Genomic DNA, 26,337 nt, shown 5'->3' with positions numbered 1-26,337 from the left:
CAACCTAGGACACAAGCACATACACCCTGCCTCTGCACTGTGTCTCAGGAGACAGTAAGCAGGCCTTATTCTTCCACTCATAACCCCGGCTGCTGCCAGCTCTTGCTCCTAAGATGATTAAGAGTGCACCCAGTATCGGGCTGACATTAGTTTAAATCCTCTGGGCCAGATGAGGCAATTCACACGTGAGAAAGAGCGTGGAAGCCAAGCCAAGTGGGTTCAGAGCACAGTTTGCCTCCAGGGAGCCCGCGAATCGCCACCTCTCTCTTTTCTGTCCCCATCTCCCCTTGCTAACCTGCCCACAAAGAGCCAGCTACCTCTCAGAGGAAGCATTCATCATCTCCATCCAGCATGGACACAGATGAACACGTAAATAGAAAATGCCTATGCAACCACATCTCACATCTGAGACACGCTGAGGGAGAGCAGAAACTCTCTCCTCTAGAGAACGGGAAAGTGCGACACGCTTTGTAGCCATACGATGCCAGCAAAAAGACAACGACTTGCACCAGATGTGGAAGTTGATGACCAGGATGGAGGCAAGTGACCCGCAGGAAATAAATGCTATAATTACTGGCTGAACAGAAACAAGTATTAAGGTGTCTGCAGGTCTCTATTAGCAGTGAACTCACGCTGTCTGTCCGCAGTAGGAAACTCTTACAACAGGCAGGCAAAACGAGACATTTCCCTATACCGCATCACGCTAGGCCTGTGAGAGTGACACTGTTCTTTCTCAGTCACCATATCCCCCAGCAGGAAGGAAAAACAATGAGCTCTTCCTTCAGTGTTCACACTCACGACATGTGCATAACGCCTATTTTGAGCGCTGGGCATATACGAACCCTGTCGGAAATATGTTTCAAACACATCTGCTTTAACCAGAGTTTTGAGTTTTACAGAATAATTTGCACGGGGGAAAGTATGCGGAGATCTGAAAAATCTGGATGAACAAAGACAATATTTATTTATGATAATTAGTAATTAATTAACCCTTGCAAATGCACTCTAAAATCTGACCGAATACTGATTTCTTAAAAGCCCACACATACTGTCTTAAAACATTCTTTTTACCACGGATGAACAATTGCAAAATGGGGGATAAAAACCTACCGATTTCTTCCTTGTTTGCCTTTTAATCACTCAAACTGCAGCGAAAACGTTTGGACTAACCATCTAAAGCTTCCAAGATCCTTGATTGAAAATGGTCATGGTTGAAGAGGAGGGCCTTATCTTGTGCTTGTATGCACATAACAATGTTGTTCTGCTTATCCAAACATAGCACAACATAATTACACGTATCCAGTCTTGTTGCTCTAAATCCTATTTGTGAGCTGTCATGGCCGTCAGAGAGACTGCAGGTCTGGAAGCATAATGCATTGTGTCATGACATTTCTGTCAAGTTAACAGACATAGACAAGCTGAGTCCTACAGCACACACGCAGGCCAAAACGGCACTCTATTACCGTGCAAATGGTGAGTTTAGCTGGTTTTGTCTATTTGTGTTTACTGAGAAGATCTGGCAACCTTGCGCAGTGCTAGTGTCATGTATGGAGAGAGATGTGGAAGGATGTCATTTGGCCCTGTGTCACATGGCCTGGTTTATCTCACGTCTATGATCCTTTGCTTTGACAGAGCTTGAAAAGCCATCAGGCATAAACTACACTTCCTCAGAGAACTTTGAGTGTCTTGGGCGCCTACATAAAGAAATGTTGATATACTGCAGCATGCACCACGTTTTTTTATATGACTAATTGAAGAAAATTATTTGTCGGAAACTACGCTAAAGATTTATACGTTTCTCTTGACCTGGTTGATGTCTGGTCCATTATACAGTAGTTTACAACAAACAACCTGTTTTCTTATTGTCTTGCTGTACTGAGAGGAGAATCTGATTATATCATAGAGAAAGAGTGCCTCGATTTCTTTTTTACCATAAACTGACATGTGTACGTTTGATGCCTGGAATACATTACAAAACATTTAAAATTCTTAGATACACTTGTTGACTTTGTACACCATTACATAGAAAAACGGCATCATTCTGTAAATGACTAAGTGTCTCACACTACCAGACATTTAAATCATTCACACATTCGTCATGTACACTCTCTAAAGTAAAATTTTAAAATGAGAGAAAAAATACATTTTGCTTTGCAATTTTTAGCTAAATCACTATCTACAAAGGCATTTTGTGTGTATGACTGCAAATTGGGGCAAAAGCCATGTAGTGTATATCAGCCTGAAGAGTACTCAAATGTCCAACCAGCCCTATACATTCTAGTTGTATGAAGGATGGTCTTTACAGATCAGTGAATGGAAGTTCAGTACCCTCATGATCATTTAAAGCGGACAGTCATAATGCCAATGATGATATACATATAGCTGTAACAGTAAAATTATAATTTGTGCGAGGAATGCAAATTACAACATGCAAAATAAAAGCGCAACCTTACACCTGTCCATGGCAAACAATTACAGTATAACATCCAATTGCAGTTTTAGTCCGAACATGATGTAGAATCTCTTGGCAGTAGGCTTGCATCATGAGCATGAGTACCACAATGAATAGAGTTTTCAAATGTTCCTAGATAAATAACTAAGCGGGTGCTTATTCCATCATCTCTTTTTTATTTTTTGACCAAAACTAAGTAAAAATCAAAATGAGTAAAAACTCAAATATAAGATAAGCACTGTCTGCCTAAAATGTTCAACAATGGACGCAAGGAATGTGAGCTTGACAATTTCTGTGAGAACAAGCAATAACACATCAGAATGCTATTGCTGAGCAGTGTATGATATGAATTTTGTAAACATTAATTCAAAATCTTTTGCTCCATAAAATGTTGTGACTGGGTAAAGTGTGGCAATTCAGAAACTCAAAAGTGACAGAGAAAACCCTCATAGGCTGGGGTTTCATGTAGAAAAGTAGGGTGGATGGCAGTGGGGCTTGTTGGCTGTGGGTGAGATCCAATAAAAGCCTGTTGGTTCACTTCAGTGCTCCAGGGCATAGGCAGCAGAGCCAGCAGTTCATGACCACCATTGATTACATCAGCTCTCTTGAATTACACTCTCTTTCACTGCACACTATTAACCCAGAAAATTACCGGGAGATAATATAAATTGAAGTGAAATATAATATAACTAACAGTTGTCGTAATTTATGGCAACAGTCTAATTTACAAAAAAAAAACGAATTATGCAATAATAACAAACCATTTGCAGTTCCTTAGTAAAATAAGTAATGTTATACACTCAAGGCCATTGATGCAGTGCACCTGGTCAACAGTACTGTATATCTTTATCTTTAAACCAGTCCAGCAATTTTGAAAGGTCATTACCAAACATCTGTAGTCAGTGTGATCGATAAGCAGGGAATATGTCTCTATAGGACAGGCTGCTGGGCCCTGACATGAAAATCAATAGGAGTACATGACCCACAGAATGTGCAAACCAAGCCGATCTCTAGTGAGACATGTGCATGTGCTCGCTGTGATGACCATGACCCTGCAGTACAGGTCGTTCTGTACACAGGTGCAAACACAGGGCCAAATACAGAAACCACAACAATGTAGATCAGTAAAAAAACATTTGCTGGTGTTCTGTAATGTAGGTTTGGTTTCCAGTGTAATATATGAAACATGCATTTATCGCACGCAGCTGAAGATGAGAGGCCCCACCTGACATTCTGACACCCCCTTGTCTTATAAACATGTTAACTCCCATGTCCTTCGCACTACTCAGAAGAATTGTGAGATAATCCCACGGTGAGCGGTATATATAAATGTAAATGCGTGTGTGTATATGTGAGTGGGTGTGAGGGTGTGAGAAAAAACGGGTCTTGTGTTAGTAAGTATGCCTCTCTCTCTCTCTCCCTTTGGAACATGCCAGTGTGAGAGTGGGAGGGCTGGTACTGGGGTCAGGCCTTTTCACACTCAATAAAACATGCCCTATTCCCACTGTAATTACCACACATGCACACACGACATGCCTGCCAAACCTTTACTACCTCATTTTTACACAAACCTATCATTTTGGAGAGTGGTCCTGTAATCCTTTGACTTATAAAAACTGTATTGAAAACATGTTTAGAACGTAAGGGGCATATAAAAAGTACATGGATTATACTAAATGTTAAAGGTACTCTACATTATAAAGTGTCTCATCAAATAAATAAATTCAACCATAAATACGATCTAATGGCCCCATGCCAGTGTTGCAAAGAATTATGGGCCGGTTGACTTCAGACTTATCAGGCCAGTGTTGCGTTGTCACTACATCTGGCATTCATTTATAAACAGGCTGGTTTGAAAAGCATTGTTGCTGTGAATTGTGCTTATTTATATTTGACTAAGGTGACAAACACAGCTGAATTAAATCAGTTTCTTATAGATAAAATTAATAAATAGCTGTTGCTTTCCCAGATTTTTAGGTATAAAGTGAAACAGTGATTGTGAAAATTGTTTATTAATTTAAACATTTTACATACAGTAGTGTCCAGAATTTACAGCAGCACCATGAGCGCATTGTTTCCTGTCCACAGTCTCCCTGACGGTTCAGCGTACCAGAACAAGCTATGGGCAGAGCGCACTCCCTACATCCTGCTCCTTGACTTCCTGTTTTTCAGACCCCTTCAGATGACCAATAAACATGAGACAAATCTAGACAGGGTGGGAAATGGCAAGCGAGAGAGAAAGAGAGAGAAGGGGGAGGAGCCACTGGGACAAGCGTCTGCTCTGATCTTCCAGTATGTTGGAGACTAAACAACAGCACAAGTACATCATCTCCTGTGTATTCTCCCACCAATGCTTATTATTTCAACAACAAGTGCCGTTTCACAGGCGCTCTTTTGGCCTCTCACTCCCTTTCTACTCTTTCCAATCTTTCTGCTTTTTTTTTTAAACAAGTAGCACTGGGCTTTACTTTTTTTGGCCTCCGCTGATAAGGAGCTCAAATCTTCCCAGCTTACATAACTATGAATCACCATTCCATATCGCACCAAAGAAGGACAAAGCTGTTAAACGGACAGATTTACAGTAGACGTAAACTGCAGAATGTGTAGAACTTTGTAAAAGAACCAACAACGACCAGACAGCAAACATTCATTGTTTCACGAAGACAAAGGGGCTAATTTGCCTCCAGTAAATGTGGTGTTGCAGTAGACGGCTGGTGGGAGGACTTTAAGGTTCATTTTTTAAAAAGCGTTGAAAACAAAGGGGAAAAGGGGAGGGAGGACAGCCATGGCTATTGTTCTTGGGCTCTTATGGGTGGATGTGTACCTGCAGATGTGGCGGCCCTGGTCTGGATGGGGAGGAGGTGTGCTGGTGTCTGCAGCTACCCGGTTGCTTTTGTGAGTGTGTGCTTATCTTGCTCTCCAGCAGCCCAGGGTAAAGAGTCCAGGCCCGGCAGCTCAACTGCTGTTGATGTCTCCAGATGCTAATCTGACAACACTACTTTCCTCTCTCCCGGCTAACACTTTAGACGCATTCTTCCTTTCTTTTTTTGTTCTTTTTCTTTTAAATTCTCTCTCCGGCTCTCATCTTCTCATTCTTTGCCTTGTTAAGTCTCTCAGATTCCTCTCTCCACTTTTCATTCCCTCACCTCTGTTTCCAAGGCAACTAATGAGATATAATTAATAAGATCTAGCAAAGGGGTGTGCATGAAGAAATGAGTGAAAATGAGGCTCTGAGAGGGAGCACATGCCAGTACAGATGGAACCGCGCACAAAGGCTTGCACGCATTCGTTCGTAACGAACTTTTTACACTATGTTAACTTCCTTTTTAAAACATGGCTTAAGGTGATGTTACGCGGCAGGACAAATTAGTTCCAAACACATTACTCATAAACTGAGATGATCAGGATATGAGCACTCTTTCAGGAAAATGGTACATATGTACATGTCAACAAAAAAAGAGCCCTGGAGGCTAGACTGAAATATGAGGAATTTACGCAGCCATGAACTAGAGGTTTTTAACATTACAGCATTTCATTATGCAAAATATAATAAGAGAACAGAATAAAAGAATAGGTCTGGCAGTGTGGATGATGCTTCAGGAGAAAAACTGAATGATTTAAAATAAAAATGTATACTGCTTCAGAGAAATATAACTAATTTAGCGACAACGGGATTAATCGGAAAGTTTTCAAGATTTGTCAGCAGACAGTAAAAACCAGAAAGCCATGTTGGCACTGAATATTTAAGTCAAAGACTGACAACCATGTTACTAAAGTAAAACTCATCGTGCTGTCATTCGGAGAACTGATGTAATGCTTTGATCAGGAAACATTAGCATTGCGTAACAAAAAAGGAAGGATGTGATTAAAAATAACCAAGTTTCGTTTCTTAAAACCGACTTGATGAATATTCTTTAAAAAGAAGACACAATTTACATGCATCGCTGTAGTGCAAAATTGCTGTGCATGGGATGTGAGTATTTCTGTATTTTCAAAGCTTTATTTGGACATGGAAGTGCTGTTCTAAGAAACTTGAAGCGCAGTGAAATAAAACACAAAGGCTGTAACAATAACATTCCCTAGCATATCATGTCACATATCAACCTTACGCCATTCAATACACTGCAGTATGGACTGTTTCCCTTCCAATGTTTAGAGTATATTTCCTCTTCTGATCAGTCCGATCTGTCTCACTATCTTTGAATCAGATGAATATGTAAGAAGCTATCAGAAGTATGGGTTTAGGTGTGTGTTTGTCTGATATGGATAATCGTATATTGTTTGTTTGATGGGTAGCTCTATGATACTGCTGAGCAGGCAGTCACTGGGTGGTTCATCTCTGCTAATGATTGCCAGCTCCGTTCAACAACTCTCCTCTGACCGTGCTATATTCCCCGACCAGATCAATGCCAGTCGAGACAATCTTCCGTAGTGTTTGCGCACAACTATACTGATAGTGCCTGATGTCAGCGACAGGGAGGTGAGGAAGAAAAAAGCCACTTCTCACCTCCAAAATGCGATCACCACATCTAAACTCTCCCAGGATCAGCCCGATTTCTTAAGGGCTTGTATGTTAGAGATAATGACATGGGATGATCGGAAAAGCTCCCAGTTCAAAGACAGCGAGAAACTATAAGTCTATCAAGACATCAGTTTTTAAAAGTAATAAAATATATATTACATGTAAGAGAATGTCAAGAACACATTAGACGTGCCCACAATCAATCAAGCAAGGTCGAGAGCTGGGAGAGGGGGCGGACTACACAAGGTGACTTTGACTAGAGAAGATGCCTTGGGGGCCGTGCAGAAAAAGCCATGGAGGAAACTTCAATATGGCTCTTGTTCCCACTACTGTCTATTTCTTCATCATTCATTACATCATGTTCTTTCAATCCTCACCAAATGTTTTGGGGGCAAAATCAAAACGACAAGAAAGATTTGTAAAGATATAAAGTAATGAGAAAAACTTCAAGAAATTAAATTGCAACCGGCCTCACTTAAAAGTATCTTTTGACTGGATGTTGTTAGGTGCGATGTGACAACAGTGAATTTCACTCTTCAGCACATAAATGTCATGACTGATGTAAAGTATGTACTGCTTGTACATGATTTGTGTGTGTGAATATGACAGGCATTGAAAAAGGACAAAAGAAAAAACTTGTAATGAAACAAGAGAAGTATCACTATTCTCTTCACCGCCACCCACCCCCAACCCTCTGGTCGTGTGCGGTAGCAGCGTTGTAACATAATTACTGCTGGGACACTCATATTCCCAGTGATCCATTTGCGTCAGTCAGGTTTCCAAGCCGAGCCGATGAATGGATTCTCAGTTTCTCAAGGATAAAGCGATGACCCTCTTCGAACAGTTAGATCCATTTCATGTGGGGAGACCACTGTGCTGGGTGGGGGAACATTTGTTCGTGTTAATTGTGGCTAATCTGGGATTTCGGTGTCTCTCATAAAAGTGATGGAACTCTTTGCCATCAGCTTAACACAAATGCCTTTGAACGGGTATCAACTGAACAATTAAAGAATTGAAGCACATTGTCATGGAAAAACATTTAACTATATTGGTCAACTTTCGGTAACAAGTTGGGAACAAGTAAGAAGAGTTAACCTTATCTATCTTAATGACAATCTTGAACCAGAAATGGCATTTGCAACAAACTGATGCTTCTATTATGAGACAAAAATATTAAGTTGGAAATGCAGGATGGATCTTGATTTACCCAGTAAGAATTGAGAGGGTCAAATATGTTGTCTATGATATTATCGATTAATATAACACACTTAAAAGGGTGCTTCACAATGCAATATAAGAACCATTTTTGACCGAGTACTTCCATCAAGAAACTTCAGCCTAGCTAAACTCATGAACAAAATATCAGTCTGTGACTGATGGGTGATCATCTTTGACATCATATCCACAGTAGAGATCGCACCAGCTCACTCAACATCTCCGTCAAAGCACAAATAAAAAAGGACTGCGAGTCTAAAATAATGTCATCACTAAATTCATTATGACAGTATGTCAATGTACGACAGAGTGTCTTGACGTAAAAGTCAGCTTTGGGTTTTAGTCTTTTCACTCTTCAAGACTAGTTTTTTAGTGACCATAATAAACACCACTCTAACTGCACTTTTTCTGGAACATGTTACTTACTATAGGGGTTTACTGGTTGCTATTAGGGCTTTTCACATCAACAAATACAGACACATCCACATAACGGGACGGTTCACCCATAAAATTTTATTTGTCATTTGTCAACCCTAAAGTTGTTCCGAACATGTATAAAGTTTGTTGTTCTTCTGAACACAAAAAATGATATATGGAAGAATGTTTCTAACCAAACAGTTCTGGGGCACTATTGACTTCCATTGTGAGGGAAAAAACTATTATGCTAGTCCCTAAGGTGCCCAGAACTGTGTGATATTCGACATTCTGTAAATTATCTTTATTTGTGTTCCATAAAAAAAAATTCAAGTTTGGAAAAACTTGAGAGTGACCAAATGATGATAAGAGTTTCCCGTTTTTAGAAAAGAGTATCTCTTTAAGTCATTAATTTTTTTACAAGTTGGTCACTAAATCCAACATGCATGCTAAAAGCTATTTATTAATCACGATTTTTGAACTTCCTTTTTTCTCACACTCATAAACTCACAGATGTACAAGATAACAGTTTTATACATGCTTACACTTAGTGTGATCTCTAGATGTTTGCATGAAAGCATTCTTCTTGGCCTGTTGTCTGAAGTAATGGCATGTGTTCTTGGCTCTCTTTGCATGGCTGTCCATCAGTAGAGAGAGAAAGAGACTCATCGCCAGAGATAACTAATCCAACTAAAGCACTGAGAAGTGTTAGCCCATCCCCAACTTTTTTTGCCCAGAGCCACCCTGCGAGCTGTGTTAACTGGCATGGCAGCCTTTTGATGTTGCACAGATCTCAATACACATATGATAAACAGAGGAGATGAATAGATATTTTCCTCCTGAGGGAACAGTGGTGAATGGGTATATTAAAGATGGCGTGCATTTATGCATCGCTACTCGCATCCACATACAAAAACACATTACATGACCTCCTTTACACAGACAAATCGATGTGTCCAAACCTTTTCAGCTGCCTGCAATATATTGTCTATAAATGAACTTATCGTATTTTTTTTAAGTATTGCAATATTTTCACTGCAACCTGCATATAAATCTCAATCCAAAGCTTTAACATTTTTACATTTTCACATTCTTTTTTTGTGGGGGGGAGAGAATGAGTATCCATCCATCCATCTTCTTCCGCTTCATCCTGGGCAGGGTCGCGGGGGCAGCAGTCTAAGCAGGGATGCCCAGACTTCCCTCTCCCTAGACACTTCCTCCAGCTCTTCCAGGGGGACACCGAGGCGTTCCCAGGTCAGCCGGGAGAGATAGTCCCTCCAGCGGGAAGGCGTCCAGGGGGGCATCCGAAAAAGTTGCCCGAGCCACCTCAGCTGGCCCCTCTCGATGTGGAGGAGCAGCGGCTCTACTCTTAGCTCCTCCCGAGTGACCGAGCTTCTCACCCTATCTCTAAGGGATCGCCCAGCCACCCAGCGGAGAAAGCTCATTCCGGCCGCCTGTATCCGGGATCTTGTCCTTTCGGTCATGACCCACAGCTCATGACCATAGGTGAGAGTAGGAACGTAGATTCACCGGTAAACCTTCTTCACCAAGACAGACCGGTACAACGACCGTATTACTGCAGAAGCTGCACTGATCCGTCTGTCAATCTCCCGTTCCATCCTTCCCTCACTCGTGAACAAGACCCCCAGATACTTGAACTCCTCCACTTGAGGCAGGTACTCTCTACCAACCTGAAGTGGGCAAGACACCCTTTTCCGAGAACCATGGCCTTGGATTTGGAGGTGCTGATTCTCATCCCAGCCGCTTCACACTCGGCTGCAAACCGTCCCAGTGCATGCTGAAGGTCCTGGTCTGATGGGGCCAGCACGACAACATCATCCGCAAAGACCAGAGATGAAATCGTGTGGTCCCCAAACCCGACACCCTCCGGCCCCTGGCTGTGTCTAGAAATTCTATCCATAAAAATTATGAACAGAACCGCCGACAAAGGGCAGCCCTGCCGGAGTCCAACATCCACAGGGAACAAGTCTGACTTACTGCCGGCAATGCGAACCAAGCTCCTGCTCCGGTCGTACAGGGACCGGATAGCACGTAGCAAAGGGTCCCATACTCCAAGAGCACCCTCCACAAGATGCCGTGAGGGACACAGTCGAATGCCTTCTCCAAATCCACAAAACACATGTGGATTGGTTGGGCAAACTCCCCTGAACCCTCCAACACTCTGGAGAGGGTATAGAGCTGGTCCAGTGTTCCACGACCGGGACAAAAACCACACTGTTCCTCCTGAATCCGAGGTTCTACCATCGGCTGGATTCTCCTCTCCAGTACCCTGGCATAGACTTTCCCGGGGAGGCTGAGAAGTGTGATCCCCGATATTTGGAGCACACCCTCCGATCCCCCTTCTTAAAAAGAGGGACCACCACCCCGGTCTGCCAGTCCAAAGGCACTGTCCCCGACCGCCATGCGGAGGGAATGAGTATCATTAATGAAATTCTAACGTCTATAAAGGATGCTTTTATGTACAGTAAAGGTCTTTGCTCATACAGTCCGAAATTTTCGTATGGGTTTTTTCGTATTTGGCTCTCATTTGTACGGTGTCTCTACAGTTAAAAAAGGCCACTCAAAACGCTTGAAAAATGCAGAAAATCCAACCCGGTCCTAATTTTTTTATGACGGACGGAAATAACGGAGGCAGTGTGTAAATGTGATTGACACTACGTGAGGTTTTATTTATTTATATTGGTTAATATTTATTTTAAAATTTGCAGGAATATCGGATTGCAAATTTCAGACTCAATGTGAAATGGGCTTGAGTTATTAAGGTATTTTGTTTCAGAAGTGCTATCTCCACAGCCTTTTTGTGTATCAAAAGCATCATTCAATTCTTTTACGCATCAGAAATAAATATCCTCTACTTGTATAAACCCTGAGATAACAAAATAAATATTTTATATGGCACCACCATCTTTGATGACTAAGCTAATCTGAAGTCAAATACATCAAAAAATCCCTTTCTTTTATGCTCCAAGTGTCACGAGTGGACACAGAAGGCCTACCTCTGCCTGACCTGTGAGATACTTTTGCTTTTTACAGGAAAACTTTAAATGGCTTACAATAAATATTTGATACTCTGCTCTTCCCCTTTGACATTTCAATCCTTTTTAGTCCCACTGTTCTACAATACTCCATTATGTAAAAGCTTTATGCAATCCAGACAGCATGGATGCCAATGACTCATAAACTGGAAAAGGTTTTGAACTGATGAGATTTTTCATAGAAAGACTGATGTACAATAATCTCCAAGCACATAAGCATGGACAGAGTAGCAGATAAAAAAGGTATTAATTGAAAGACATACAGCCACACTAACAAATGTTGTCATTCAGAATAAAATGCTTCACTTTGCGTAAATGATAGAATTCTATAAGCAATATCTCTCTCTGGGCCCCTTGTGGACAAATGCAGATTACACACCTAAAATTTCAGAAGACTGTCAATACCCTTCATTTATTTGACAAGTCAAACTATTCCTTTCATTCCATCATGGGCTCGGCTAAAATGGAAGAATGCATTTAGCAATATTTCAAAACAGAGACACTTTTTTATGGTATAAGACTGCGTGATAAGACACGGTTTGAGAAAATAGAGATCCACGACAGTCAAGAATGTCACTGCAACCTCCATGCTCAAGAGAAAATCCAAACAAGATCCTGTGACGATTTCTACGTCCTCTATTCTGCAGGAAAACAATTTTAAAATATAGATATCCTCTTACATAAACGTCTCCTCGCAGCAGCATTGGTGTTTATGAAATGCACCGTACAATGTAGGCACTTCTTCAGAGAACACCGCTCTTTAACTAATGGACTCTAAATGCAGACTCTCTTAGCTCTGCAAAATGAACTAATGTTTGTAGTGCACAGATACCCCTTGTCTGCCTTCGTGTGGTTTATGGTTAGCAAAATTATTTAGTAAAGCATAACAAATAATGATTTCTTTAGGTAAGGCAAATCTTTCGATTGCCCCCATCTGAACATATAATTAGTTCTGAAATATGCAGAGAAACAAACTGTAAACATTAGTTTAGTAAAGAGATACCGTTGAGCCGCTGACAAACTCATCAGGATTTACATCCTGCTGTGTTTATGTGCTACTTGAGGTCCACAGGATACAGTATAAGAGCATTGCGGTTAGACCACCGATCACGTTCCACATCGCTCACCAAACACTTTTCCTTGCAGCTCTTTGATTTTTGCTTCAATAACAGTGGCTAAGGAGCCTCACAAAAAAAGCAGTAACAATGGAAGTGAGTTTGACCAAACAGAATATAGCGATCAAGTGCAACACTGTAACAGACATGACTAAGAGAGGCCCTGCTGTTTGCCTACCCAGGAATCTTTTCAGCCCAACTGTTCTTTGATAGCCTGTGGCCTAACTGGGTGGGTAAGTGCCGGCGCAGCTCTCCTCCCATGTGTGCTCTGATACAGGCTAGCAGCTAAGCCACTGACAGACAGCCGATCAGTGAACAGGGGAAGGGGGGCGGCCGAGCGAGAGATAAGAACCTGGGAGTCAAAGACACTGGCCAAGTATGGCCACAGAGCAGCTGAGATACCAGGCCCCGAGTACTATTTCATCTGGATCAGCAGAGAGAGAGAGAGAATGGCAACAATCTGAATTTAAGCACTTACTCATACGAGTGTAGTACGAGCAAAGAGTTTGAGAAATTGTGCTTAAATCAATTCGTGTACCTAGTTTTATATATACAGTATATATATATTGGACATTTTATTGCTCATAAATGGTTGCTCTTTCACAGCTTTGGAGTCTTAATGGAAAACCCAGATTCATTACGTGTAATTAAAATTCAATTTTATGTCTACAGCGCTTTTTCAATGTGCCTTATTTGAAAGCAGCTTTTAAGTCTTTCTTCATTTTCTCCTGAAATTCCTTAGTAGAAATATCAAATGGACACAAATGAAGCAAAAGCCGACAAACAAACACTGCGCTACGGTATAAAACTGATGTGGCTGGCATAGTTTAGACAATTTGTCCTTGAAAACAGAAATGTTTGAGTTGTGACTACAGACTTTCATAATTTGGTATGTCTTAGCACAGTGTGTGACACTGTTTAAAACATTCTACGTTTATTTCCAGGAGAAAATCTTAGAAACAGAAGCACTAAGTAAAGCTCCTAGCATCCTTTTCATTTAATCGCATTGCTGTATAGGATAAATAATTTAAATTATTCACTATTTATTGAATGGTATGTACTTTAAAACTGTTACCAGGGTGAACTATTTATAACTGAGGTGCCAAGACTAACCAACTTACTATGTTCATAAAAATTCTGGAAACAAAGACGTCCACCTTATTGTCCTGTGCTTCACTGTGTTTTAATTGCTCAGACTTTTACTGAAGTAGCGTCATGTTTTCCCTTGCTGAAAAGTGCCAACAGCAGAAGGAGGGTGATGTCATGTCATGCCTGTAAAACTGATACCTCCCTGTCCTGGCTGCCACTACTTTCTCCTTACATGGCAGAGGTCAACTGCTTCGTATCAGTTCCCCGAACAACCTCAAGCCATTCTCTCTTCTTACCGAGTTTATCTGCTCTTTTACAATATTGGTGTATTGTCATGGCATGCCAATTGATAAATAGACAGAACAGAAGCTGACCTGACCTAATCTAATCGATGTGTGATCATGTTTGCAAGATCAATGTTGTTCAACAGAAATACAAAATGTTGTAAAACGTGTACAAATTCTATAGAGATTGACTATGTTTAACTATCCAGGACACTTTGTTATGATAAAAAATAATTGTATGAAAATCTATTACTACTTCAGCAAAGGTTGTCCTTATTGTCCAAAGCACCTGAAAGCACCTCACAGTGTGTAGACAGAAAAGAATTGGACTGTCAAATTAAGCCTGATTCATTCCCAAATTCTTTACTAGTATATAATTTAAATTTTTCATTTCTTGAGATTAGTATTCTGTCATGTATTTAAATAATATGTTTGCATTATTATATAAATCATTGTTTGAATATTATTTAAAAATCTTTGTATGACTATCATTTCTGTACTATTATATTATCATTCCTGCCTCGACGGTCCTTTGCCTCCACCTCAAGCTTTCCTGTCAGCTCTCCAGTGTACTCTGTCACTAAAAGCATGAAAAAGCTAAACAAACTGTTTGGCTTCAAAAATTACATTGCCAAAATGTTGGTGGATCCTTAATATTTTGTAATAATGTTACAGTATGGGACATCTCATTGTACAACAATAAACTGTGCTAAATTAAACTTTCCTGTCTAGCTAAATAGAATCCTGTGGCCCTTATGTGTTACAAAAATATCAGCCTGCTCTTTCTTAAGAGTGTATTCATCTTGCAACAGAATAAAAATCAAGAAGGCAGCTATGGCTGAATTCTTCAGCTGAACACTAGTAAAATGAAAGACCCCATTGAAATAGTGTCATGTTGAATATGGATCTAAGAGCATGGGCAATTTCCCTCTCAGTGCAGTTAAGACAAAGAGCTCCATTTAAATCCAGGATGGGGCTTTTTACATGGACATCCTGCTATCAGTGGGTTACAGACAGTAGAAAGATGTAAAATATTCCAGGTGGCCTTGACAAATCACTGGAGTCATCTATTACTGAAATTACGGCTTTGCAAATTCAAGGGATTAGGGTAATTTAAAATTCCCTTACAGTCAATTGTGACAGTGTGCCAAAAGTACACCGGCAGGGTTCACAGCCAGTTTGGACATGTGGTTAGACTTATAGGGAGGAATCACTGTACAAAAGACAGTAATTTGGCATTTTGTATTCCAAACAGATCTGCCTGTCTTTACAATGATATAATGGGCCAATCTCCAAATCTCTGATGCTCAGAATCTAATCTAAAATAGAAAAGCAAAGGAGTGTAAAACATTAAACTCCACTAATAAAAAATATACATGCTAAATGTTATACAGGCTCCTCTTCATCCGGTTTAAAGAGCACATCTTCCCCTTTTCTTGCTGCAGCAAAGTTTCTAACTTAATCAACAACAATTAGGAGCTAATTTATGATCGACTGATTTAGGCCGCGTCCGAAAGCTTAGACATCTGACTTGTTTCCTCGCTGCCTCATGAGGTATTGACTTCCGGGACACCGTTTGACCATAATGGCAGGAGACACGAAGTAAAGAAAACATTTGCCTTCCTACTTTAAAATGCTGCCTCCGAAAGCTTTCTAAAAAATATCCTACACCTCTTTTGTTATTCTGTTTGTTATTATTCTGTTTGTAAGATTTAATTCATTAATCAATCACAGAAGTTATTAATAACACAAAGCGTTAGTCTATCTTACTTTGTCATTGTGAAGGAAAGAGGTTGGTCAATGAAAAAAGGTACTTTGAGTTTAAATAGTAAATTGTAGTCCTTATTAAGAGGAGTGTTTCTTTACTCTGGACCTTAAATTACTTACTGTCAGGTTCAAGTGAGTCGAAAGAGAGAATCATGCTTCTGGCAATAGGGGAAAGTCTTGTTAAACAAAAGAGACACACCCAAGACAAGTAGGTGGTTATGCCTTTACGATTTATTTGCCAAACATGCCTTTGCTCACTGTGATATAAACTTGCAATTCAGGATACCTGAGAGCTCACCAGCTCACCCAGAGAACTGATAAAATCTCAATGTGTTCCACAGTGTGACCGCAATACATATACTATGATAATTTTTGGTTTGTTCCGTTGTTTGCTTGTGTTTTGCCAACATGTGTTGTGAAGGAAGTAATGCTGGTCTTGACAGAAAAAAATGGCGGTTCCTCTTTAAAAGACATGCTGAAAGCATTCCAGACCCCTAGATGAATTTTATTGCTCAGGGGATGCACTTTCACAGATAAGAAAATGTTATTGAGTTATCGGTTATGTTTCATTTAGGTATCAAATGTATGCACCTGTTGTGAACTTGTGAGTCCAGTGGAAAGTTAGAACCTGCACAGTGGATGAGTTTAAAGTGTGAGAAGCAGAAGACAAACAGCCCCATTTGCTCTTTATTTAAATCAATTTCTACAAAAAAAAAACTATAGTATAAAGAGATCTGTGTGATTAGCATTAAAACCACAACATCACGCATGACAGATGACGAGCCATTATGCAAAGATTAACTCCTCTGAACAACAAACACAGTGATGATGCAAAGCAATAATGTGACAAACAACGTCACATTCAAAATCCACCCACTATGATATAAGAGAAAAAGCAACAAGCTAGAATGTCTGCGAGCTAAAAAAACAATACAGGCAGCACTAAGACATGATACTTTGTGCCGATGATAGCATTTAATGTTTGTATCCTGAGCATGCACAGCAGAGCATAGCTGTGGTCTTAGCTAACATTTAAATGCCCACAGAGCAGAGGTAATGAGAGACAGTGTGGGGGGGGGTTGGCGGAACACAGGTGCTGCAGACTGCATCAGTCGTTTCCACCACATGTTCACACGAGCCCACCTCAGAAGCCACACTCACTGACATGCACCCTGAACCTCTTTTCTATGTGAACTCTTCCACTCCCTCGAAGTCACTCTCTCATTAGGGTGCTTGAGAAAACTATCCCACAAAGCAATAGTTTACCCACACATTTTTTGAATAAAAAGGGTCATTTATAACCCCAATCCTGTAAAATTATAAAAAATTATGATTAATCGAACCATATGACTTGTAATCTACGAGCAAACTTTACTGTAGCTTTATTTAAAGAAAAGACCTAAATATGAAATCTGTGAAAATGCTTGTCGAGAGGAACATGGGAGTGAGTTTTTCAGAAAACATGTAAAAGTATTCTAATTATTTTACGCAATACTATAATTATGAAATGTATGTAGAATTTCCAGTTGAACTTAACTATAAAGAGGCACTCTGATGAAAAGGCATCAGATATGAAAGATAAAAAATGGATCACAGTGGTGCTTCGAGTAAAACCTGAACTCAATAGAGTTTATAATGGTGCTTATGTTAAGGCTAATCACTGACCCATAAAAACAGATAACCTACGGTAAATTACCCTCCACGGACTACCCGGATTAATGCTCAGCACTTGAAGGTTTTTGTATTGCTCGAGTGTTGAGTAACATGGGACTCATGCCTAATCTGCCCTCTTAACCCTAAGAGGCGTGGTGGCAGGGTGAGGAGGCAGAGAGGAAGAGGATCAGTATGAGGAAAGAGGATTAGCAGCTTTGGCCTGCTGCTCTGGCTTCAGCCTCGTACTCGTGATGCCGTGTACCCAGACGATGCCTAGAGAGGAGAGGTAAGGGCACCTGAAGCAAGGGACTCACACATGACCGCGTCTTCAGGAAGGGCAAAGGAGATGGGCTCTCGATCTTTAAGCCGCTGTGCTCTTCTCAGCAGCACGTGTGCTGAGTGGATCGTGTGGGGTGGCTTACCACCAGAGGTCACAGTCAAGGGCAGGGCAGTTGAAAGGTCAGCATAAGCGGTTTCCTTAGACAACACAGACGTGGCTTTCCCACAACGCAGCAGTAATGTGGATGATTATTCACACCAGACGCCAACTGCTATCAAGAATGCTGTTACATTCATAGATAATGTACTGTATGTTAGGGGGTACCAGAGCAGGAATACAAAATGAGCTTTATGTTTATGACACATCAGAGAAACATCCTTGTTTAATATTGTGAAAATCATAATAATAAACCCCCTCTCTCATATTTTTTTATTTTTAAATGCCTAATACATTAAATTTTGTCATTGTGAATAGAAATGTAATACAGTGTGGCACTCTGAGACTACACTGAGTCTACATTTAACTTCCGACTGTCATTATTGTTTAATATGCCATTGTCATAATAAATAATGTTTTTGTTGCACATTCACAAATGGAAAGCTCAACAGAAGATAACAGAAGTACAAAATTTGTGTTTACGAGTATTTGGCTTCACTTCACCTAGCATGCTTACAATACTGCATTTTCATTTTAAGATGGCCCAGACGGACAGCAATGCTTTACTATTCCAAAGGCTTTTCTATGTAGCTACAAATAGTAGAACAAGAATACATTCAGCTGACATGCGTCTAGCTAGATAATTTTCAGTTAAAGTCCATCCCACATGTTCTTTTTAATTATAATTGTGTGTTTGCCTCCCCCCACCCTTTAACCACTTACAAATACTGGATTTACACTTTAAATATGATTGAACAAATATTAACTTTGAAATCTTATCCATGTGTCAAAAAGTGAGCAGTATTTTCATGTGGTGCGGAGGCCTGTGCCAACTTAATCCGCAAGCCAATGGTTAGAAAGTCATCATCGCTACATATTAAAGAGCTTCCTAATAAAGTTAAAACTGAGGAGCCTAAGAACCTGATAGATGGTTTTATTTGGCAAGTGCTATGGAAACCTATTTACGGCTTGTGACAGGCACAGCTCTGTGTGTGTGAGAAGCTAATATTTTGATACACGATTCAAACGATGGTTTTTCTGTTTACCTAACATGTTTCTCATATCCTTCAGTAACTTATTTAGAATCAAACGTGTGGCAATGTAGCGCAGTAGTGGGAAAGGAGGCAGCCAGAGGTTTCTGGTTTTTGAGCTGCTACTTATGGCCAATTGCTGGATGACCCCGCTGGGACATCGTACATTCCGTCGGACTGGAGAGCCTATCCAAAAACCACAGATAATAGAGAGGCAAGTCAGTGCGGACTAAATCAACTGAATATATTCATGCGAATGCATATTCATAACTCTGCCCTTTATGGTGATAAAAGCAGTCCGTTTATACGCCTTTTATTGAATAAAAAATCCTCAGTGATTTTCCCAGAGGAGAGAAAAAGGCCTGTGGTGCCCACACAAGCAAACTATGGCTCAAACATTATCTACTGGGCTCAAGATTCTGCATCCTGCCTCCAGGTCTCACGGGGGAATGCTGGAATCTCCAGCTCAATGATAGGGTTCCAATAAACAATGAATCACGCTGCTCTGAGCAAGCGTGAAAAAGAGCCGTTGAACAAAAAGAAAAGTAAGTGTGATTTAATGGACACTGCGCACATTCCGCAGAGTTGATCTGAAAAATATTTCGAACAGAACTGCTAAAGTGCCTTCACACTATGGGAAAAAGGAATGGGCCTACAACAGCAGCGTTCAAACCAGTAATGAGCATGACGCATCAAATGTAGAGTCAATGACGTCCCTTGACAACTGCCTGTTTCCCGTGCGGTCTTCACAAATGTGTCATTAAATGAAGTTAGTAAACGATTTTGTTTTACTTGTTATTTGTTTAGCAAAAAAATGACAGCAAAAGCGGACGCCGTAACAATATCTTTCTTATAGCAGATTTTGTATTTTTTGTACAGTACCAAAAATAATCTAAACTGAATGATAAAAAATGTTTCATGAAATTACAGAGACCAAAACTACATATAATTTCTAAGGTTAACCTTCCACAAGCCAATTAACATTTGTGGCTAAAAAATGCATCCTTTGCTATCTGAAGCTTACAGGGTGAACAATTACTAAAACACGGGGACTGTAATGAAGATTAGAATCTAAAACTTGTTAATGCTTAACTTGGACAAACAACCGGTAAGCGCTCTACCACAGATATCATATTGTGCATTAAATGTAGGCACTTAGGTTTTACAGGTAAAGAAGAAACTGAGCTTACCTGACAAACAATACAGCAGAATCCTCAGTCCTGGACCCCAAATGTCCAGCTCAAGTCTCAATTTTATGATTTCTTCCTTTTCTTGCAACACTTCTTTCTACTTGGATCTTCCTGGTGCTTTCTCTTCCTTGGGTAAAATGCCCTGTAAAAGGGGGAAGGGAGAAAAGGAAAAGTGTTTCGCTCAGTGATTCAGAAGCATGGTGTAAACGCCAGCCTTCTCTTTCTGACAACCAGCGTTAATTGCAGATCAGACTCGCCCACACACTCCAGACTCTCTCTATTCACTCTCTCCTGGAAGGAGCTGAGAGCAGGCTGTGAGATTGGAGTGCTATGAACAGCACAGTGGGAGACGCTCTAACCCCCACCCTGCACAACACCAATCACCACCTCTGGAGCTCAACTTCTCCATAGCTGACTTTATTTCACAGAAGGCATGGACAGATGCCCATGGGAAGATGCATGCATACTGAAAGTGAGGTACAAATGCAGTGTATAGCACACAATACAAATTGTCTGCGTAAGAGACAATGCACTGTAAACTAAAATCCCATGATGTATTATAGACAAGCATATGTATGAAATGAGAAGCAGGCCTCGGTAGGAATATACAATTGATTTGCACTTTCAGATCGTACTACTGAACCTTCAAGCCAAAGGTCACAAGACAGGTCAATGCAACTTTATTCACCTCAAAAAGCAGCACATCAGGACGAATGGGGCAGAAGTGTCAATGCAATTGACATGTAAATGAAAAATCTTATGGCATCACATATTTGATATACAGAATTATCAAATATATCTATAAATAGACAATGGCACTTGAATCATTCTGCATTCTGAAAAGTTTTACTTGCACGTAAAATTGGCGATTTATATTTACTGATAAAGACATGTCTTATAATAATTTTTATTTAACAGAAAACAGCAGGATGGAAAAGCGAGATGCTATTCTATATTGTAATGTTAGGTGAACAGCAACATCCAGAATGTTAAAGCAAATCCTTTACTCACTAATTAATTGTCAAGTGTGTAAATAGAAGGTTAGTTTTAGTGTGATGTTTTCAGCGCTGACCTTCCACCCATGCTTTGGGATTATTAAATTATAATGAAATTACATAGAAGGGGGAAATGCGCTGGCCCTTGGACTGAAATAATATTTATATTGTACCGTAGGTGCAAATGAAAAAATATATTTCAATGTTAACAAACTATTAAAAACAGGTGTTTTACATACAGCGTTCAGTGCAGGCTTCATAGTGCAGAGGGATCAGAAAAGTTAACTAAATAGATTCTGACAACACTGAATAAATCTTTGCCCTTCACAAACACTCTTTTGCTTGTATAATTAAGCAGATTGATGTTTAATAGTGATATTACTTCTTGTTTACATTGACTGTCATGCTCAGACACATTAAAAACATGTTTCAGTCAAACAAATTCAAAACAAATATACAAAGAACCACTGTTTTTATTCTTTTGTTTATTTTTTAAGAATAAATTTGTTACGTATAATAAGTAAAACTATCACTTATAGTTACACTGCTTGTAAGCCTTTTAAAAGCCAAATTAGTGGGACAGACAAACGTTCTTCCTGAGGTCATTTTCATGATGATGTACCGTGACTTGATTGTCTGTCTCATGTGGCTTGTAATTACAAAGCTTGTCAGACACAAGCAATGACCAATCTTAAGAAAACAGCCCCATTCGGCCTTTGACATTTGAACAACAGGTCAAGACAGCATGCCGTATTTTTGAATGTTTTTTTTATATTTTTACATTATGATTCATCTGAAAATTTTGTATTTTACACATATTGTTGTGTAATTTGTGAAGGTCAAAATGACATATGTCATGTTGTCGCCTTAAAGGAGAACAGACATGGCGAGTCTGTGGCACTTAACTGATAACTAAATGGCGGGGTACAGGGCCATTACAGAGGCATGTGTAATCTTACAGGCACAAGTACTTCACTCTTTGCCTGTATATGATTAGGCTGTTCCCTCATTGGGCATTTCAAAATCAGCTTCTCTTTCAAAGAGTTCATATAATGCAACAAAATGGGCTGTATTTACCATGAAACACTTATTGTTGTGAGTGTATTGTTAAAAATCACAAGCTAATTTGATAATGCTTTTTTCTGCCAGTTTGCTTCAGACCAATACCGAAGCTCACGATTACATTTACATTTAGTCATTAAGCAGACGCTTTTATCCAATGCGTCTCACAAAGAGTTATAATATCAAGTTACAGGATTATCAAATAAAATAGAAAAAAAAACTGTAGCAAATTATGAATTATTATAACGTGCCAAACTGATTAAGTCAATGGAAAATGTTGTTTTAACTATAAAGTACAAAAGTAAAATCATAAGGTAATGTGCCTGTTGTTTTTAATGATAAAACAAACTCAATATATCATAAATGAAATTATATTTAATTAAATAACCGTATGGCAATAATGACCTTGTAAATGAGTCACAACCATGTACCACACAACAGCTAGACCTCTCACTAGTTTGTTACTAGAAAGCATGACTTCATTAATAACATTAAATCTAAAGTGAAATGAACATGTTAGAGTAATTGATGGCATCAATTTACACCTGTCTCAAACTGTATTCGTTTCACTATCATACAGCATGAAGGACTCCAATAAACCATGCAGACGTTTCGCCAATATGACACTTCGGGCTGCTGGTGTCAACTCCACAAAGCTGTGAAAGAGACCAGCACCCTCTAGATTTCAGAAGGAAAAAGGTCTCTGGAATGACTTCCAGTGGATATTTCCAACTCACCAGGATACTCCAAGTTAAGATAAAAACATTGAACATCACTAACTTCACCCAGGTTATTCGTACGTGGCGGTGCGGCACCAAAATAAAAACAATACAATGGTCGGACGTGCTTTGGAAAGCTGGCAAACATTATAACCCTGTTAACTGAAAGTGTAATAAAATACAGAAGAGTCAGATGTAGGCTACTATATATTTTTAACGATTCGTGTATACGACCTTCCATGCTATAAAATTGCTCAGTTACAGAGCAAAACGCATTGCATAAAATAAAGATTTAATAGCAACTTTAACCAGATTCATCAAGCTTCAAAAGAGCATGTCTGCGCCTGGACTACCCGTCCGATACAGAACTTTAGACCCGACTGAAGTTCTGCCTGTGAAGGCTGAGCAGGTGCCCCTTTTCTACCCCTGATACCTGAATATGAACAAAAACGAAGGGTTTATACAGTTCATACGCAGAAAATGTCTAACTTTACGGTAAATATGTATTCTAGTAACGCTCCTTGCTTTCAGTTTAGTCTTTTCCTTATTACCGCGATTTAAAAGGATGACGACGAACTTCGAAAGACATTCGCCAACTGTCAAAGTGGACTATACCCAAAACCGCGCGAGCTCAACACAGCTTAGAGAATTACACGAGCGAAAAACACAGCTCCCCTGTACTCCAAAGCTCACGACCCGACACCAGACATTTCTATCATGTTGCCGACCACCGAGACACACATGACAAACACGTTTAACCTCCAAACGAACTGTTAAGCGTTAATTCGCGATTCTCCAATCTCACTCCGCGACTCCCTCTCGCGCTTTCTCCCCTCACTCTCCCAGACTCCGCTGCTGTGTAACATTGTTGCTATTTTTGCGACTCACCTTTTTTTCTTCGCGGTTCCCCTCGCTGTATATAGATACTGTGTATCAGTGACTCCCGTGGATACGCTGTGACATAAATGTATTTTCAGTCACATTGACACACGGCTTCTATTTTCGGGAGCTGGGCTGACAAACTCAGAAGAAGCAGCAGTCGCTCTTGTCAGAACACAAGCTCCTCCCCTAATATGACGAACGCAGACAGAGTCAAGTCAACCGCCTCCTCATCCTCCTCCTACTCTACTCGTGTCTCATCGCCAGTTTGAAAACAAATGCGAAAAACTCGAGAACTACGACTTAAATGTGAGGAAAAAACAAGAAGTGAGGTATAAACTGGTGAAAAATAAAGACGATCCTTGAGGAGGAAAGAACTTGTTTCATGATGTCATCTGCTTTGAAAATCGAGAAAGCAAACTGAATAGTCAGTAGGCCAAGTCATATGTACATGTTTTATTTTCAATAATTCAATATTTTAAATAATAAAAAAATGTTTAACTTAATGAATGCGTGTTACTTGCAATAAACCCGTTTTGTGTCGTTCACTTTTATTATTTATTGTGGGGGTTACGCTTACGCTACCTCAGATACGATTGACGTAAGTTCTTTTGAACAACATTAACAATAGGGTCAGCGATTTTTAAGTGACATGTTTCTTATCCAATGATCTGTTCAGCCGCTTGTTAGCGGCCAATCAGAAAAAGGGGGCCGGACGCGTTTTACGTAGCATGTGGCAGGGTCACGTGTAGTTGTAGGATCTATGAAGGAGGTGTGGTGGCAGAACAGTTGTTGTTTTTGCCGGGACTTGAAGGGAAAATATCTTTCACTTTTTACCACTGCTGGATAACAAAATTATCACATTTTATTTCATTTAAAACAATGCAAAAGACAAATGGGAAAAAGTCACAAGCGGTCGTGCTGCTTCTTTTAGGCCTAGTCGTTCTTCACATTACTTAGTCAGAAACTAATGTCTTTATATTAGAATAAATAAAAGGAAATTATGAAAGTGATTTGATTGTTGAGTCTGTGTTGTTTAGGGGTTGTTTTCTCATATTTTTGGATAGACAGAAACGAGGATAAATGAAGATAAAGGGGAAATGGACTCAAGACATGCCCTAAGTCAGATATGAATGACACAAAATACACCCACAACGCTTCCGATTACTAATACCTGCAGTACAATTAAGAAATACTGTTTAACTTACTGCCACAACATTAAAAATAATATGTATTCAAACTATTTTAAGCATTTCAAGCAATCCTTTACCACCACAGGGCCACAAAAGTGCTAAACATCTATTTAAAATTGTAAGCCTACACTGACCACTTCATCTGTTTCATCTATTTTGACAAAATCTAGCTACAAGCAAACATTTGTGCAGCTGCTATGTGTAAACAGGGGACTGCATAACCATCAGTTCTTCGAATTTTGTGGCAAAACATTAACAATTAATCACGGTAAGATTTATTAGACCAACAGCAATTATATATTATAAGTGTATATTTACAAGTTACTAATATAATACGAGAATTTACAGAACAGTGATGCAGATAAGCAAATATGCATATAATCAACAAAATCTAACATTTGTATTGCTCTGCATTACTTTGATATATATATATATATATATATATATACAACACAATAAGATCTTTGATTTAAATAGTACCCTTTTTGGCAGCTTGGGTAGTTGACATCGATAATTTACACTGGAGTATTTTCATGGAATTAGGTTGCTATAGTTGCCTCATGCTCTTTTTTATCAGGCTTGCTACGGATAACAGAATTTGTCTAAATTAGTGTAATACATATTTTGTAATATTTTTAAGAAATATTGTGGTTTAATTACAATTTAAGCCCTATCAACAACATCTGTGGCATATTTCTGATTTGATATTTCATATTTACCAAATTGAATACCATTGAATGTTCCTCAGTTCAAAAAAATGAAAAACACTCCTCTGAAAATAAGTCTGAGGCTGTTGACTGTATTGTAATAAAAATAAAAAACACATATGTATATTTAATCTGAATGTAGATGTTTTCCTCAAGTTTTATTCTGTTTTTTGTTTTATTCAGAAATGCCAGCATGATTAAATGTTCAATGATTAGGATGTTATCTATTAAAAACTGCATCATCATCTCAATTATCAAGAAGTTAAATCGTAAATGTATAACATCAGCAATAATTTATAAATATTGCAACCGAATCCACAGCACACTAACATTTTAAATAACTTAGTCCTGGAAAATAGCTATGGAATGGATATGGATGAAATCCCTAATTATGTGCCCTCTGTGACTTCAGATTTTTTCACATTCTATTTAAAGCCTTGTAAAGCCAGAGCTGTACATAAAAATAGTCCCATCAGGGCTAGGCAAATACTCTGGATCCACTGTGCAAACACCCATTGGCACCAAAACCCTAACAAACCACACTGAACCCCAGCCACC

The 26,337-nt window shown here is 39.5% G+C and overlaps 1 protein-coding gene across 15 annotated transcripts in view; it reads right to left on the bottom strand.

Moving 5' to 3' along the window:
* The window catches only part of mef2aa (myocyte enhancer factor 2aa), a 77,013-nt gene extending 52,964 nt beyond the window's left edge, over positions 1–24,049 (bottom strand). For all 15 annotated transcript variants that reach the window (XM_056765688.1, XM_056765690.1, XM_056765691.1 and 12 more), the window contains exons 1-2: positions 23,889–24,049; positions 20,225–20,366 (exon numbers count right to left, since the gene is read on the bottom strand). The gene's annotated coding sequence lies outside the window, so the exon portion shown is untranslated. The remainder of the gene's footprint in view (positions 1–20,224; positions 20,367–23,888) is intronic.
* Positions 24,050–26,337: the final 2,288 nt, after the last annotated feature.

This window comes from Triplophysa dalaica, chromosome 14 (genome assembly GCF_015846415.1).
Source record: "Triplophysa dalaica isolate WHDGS20190420 chromosome 14, ASM1584641v1, whole genome shotgun sequence".
NCBI lineage: Eukaryota > Metazoa > Chordata > Actinopteri > Cypriniformes > Nemacheilidae > Triplophysa > Triplophysa dalaica.
The sequence above is the reverse complement of the archived record's forward strand: the minus strand, read 5'-3'. Positions and strand labels throughout refer to the sequence as shown.